Below are 1881 nucleotides of genomic sequence, written 5' to 3'. Positions count from 1 at the left end.
CAACCGCTCAATCAGACAATCTGGAAAGAAACTGACAGCACGAACGCCACTGACATCGATTAGCCGCCATTTCTTGCAACGTCTCCAGCCAAGCACAGACGGGGTCACGGGGACCCCATCCTGGAAGTCGCACAACACCCAAACTCTTCGTGATCTCTTTCACGCCTTTCTGCCAAGTCATGTGCTGTTGTAGTATACGGTGTGTCATTTTGATCGAATCATATGTAAGTATTGGTGATGTACAACCTTGCTTACATAATTGACGACCCTGCCAGGATGGTTACCACACACAGAGTAGACCTACCACATAGATCCTGGCTCTACATATGTGCATACAGGCCTCAGAGCTAGAACGTTGCTCACTCACACACGGTAGACGCAGCCCCAGATACAGCAACCCCTGCACACGCTCACCAGCTTAACGCACCACACCACTAGCACCGGCCGGTTCACGTAGGCCATGGTACACCGGGGACAGTGTTCTTCAAAAAGGAGGCCAATGTAGTATACGGTGTCTGTCATTTTGATTGAATCATGTGTAAGTATTGGTAATGTACAACCTTGCTTACTGGGCCTTGGCTCATGAGCTTTATTTCTGTTTTCCATCCACAGAAATTGTCGTGAACACCTGCCTTCGGAGAATCACTGTCCCCTGGTGCTTCCATAGCGTGACCTCGCGGTTTGCGCCATCGTGAAGGAGGCACGGAGAACAACACTGGTCTCGGTAGACGGTGTTTCGGCATGCGTAGCACATGACCGAGCCATCGCAGTCGATGATGCTGGATGTTTTCCCGGATTGAGGTGCCTGCAGTACAACCAGAAACCCGTTTTCTAATCGCCTTAGTACTGACACGCTCACGCCATCCACAACCAGCCACGCTTCTGAGGCATCGGTGGTCGAAAACCTGAAGACGCTTCACATCATCTACCCGCAGAGGCCATGTTTCGCACCCATACAACAACACAGTCCTTACTGTAGCCTGGTACACACGACCCTTAAGACCCAGTGAGATGTCCTTTTGACGCCACAAAAAATTGCTTACAACCATGACATACGCAATTTCACACACCACGGCTATTGTATCAACTCTGGCGGCAATGTGTCTGATGGAGTCAGTGCACGGATCCTAAGGGCTTCAATGATGTGAGCTGTGTTTCGGTCATGTGGTGTGCGTGCCAAAACATAGTTCATCGAGACAAAAGTTGTTGTCCGTCCCTCCTTCAGAGCAAACTGCTAAGTGGACAACGCATGACTTAAGTCATGCCAATTGGCAGAAGGGTGTGAAATTACTAAGTTTAGGTGTTGTTGAGTGGTATCGCTGGGATCCTCAGTGCAACTGGCTGGATAAAAGGCAATAAATCGGGGTTAATCGATGGGCGGGATGGAATCCTGTAAAGTCGTTGGTTCGCGAATAAACACATTGGTAGAATATGCGGCAGAGAGCGATTATGCATATGCAGGTTCAAGGGTGAAAACGATACGAGAAACACAGCCGAGAAAGCGATAGTATCAAACTGCATCTTAGAAAACTTACAAAATATCTGACGGTGGACGCCATTCTGACAAAGGGAGCGAAGTGGCGAGTCTTCAGACAAGATGTCACAAGGTCGAAAGCCCAGGCACTTCTCTAGGTCAAGTTCACATTCTGCACGTTCGATTGGTTCGCTGAATTCGCGGATTTCGGTGTAGCGAGGGATGTCAGGAAGTCAGCGGTATTCGACGTTCGAGAGGATGTAGCGACGACACACGTCAGTTCTGAAATGTGCAGATATACGGACTGGTATTAATGAATCCACACAGTATATACAGCACACATGCGCCCAGGTCGGGTGGTACAGGGAAGAAGACCGGAGTGTAGCAACAACGCACGTGTATTAACC

General features: G+C 49.3%; 1 protein-coding gene across 1 annotated transcript in view; it reads right to left on the bottom strand.

Annotated features, from left to right (window-relative positions):
- The window catches only part of T265_11799 (hypothetical protein), a gene marked incomplete at both ends in the record, with an annotated part of 10909 nt that extends 9028 nt beyond the window's left edge, over positions 1 to 1881 (bottom strand). Inside the window, one exon of the mRNA XM_009178561.1 lies at positions 1536 to 1881. The remainder of the gene's footprint in view (positions 1 to 1535) is intronic.

Source organism: Opisthorchis viverrini, assembly GCF_000715545.1.
Source record: "Opisthorchis viverrini unplaced genomic scaffold opera_v5_593, whole genome shotgun sequence".
Lineage (NCBI taxonomy): Eukaryota > Metazoa > Platyhelminthes > Trematoda > Opisthorchiida > Opisthorchiidae > Opisthorchis > Opisthorchis viverrini.
The sequence above is the reverse complement of the archived record's forward strand: the minus strand, read 5'-3'. Positions and strand labels throughout refer to the sequence as shown.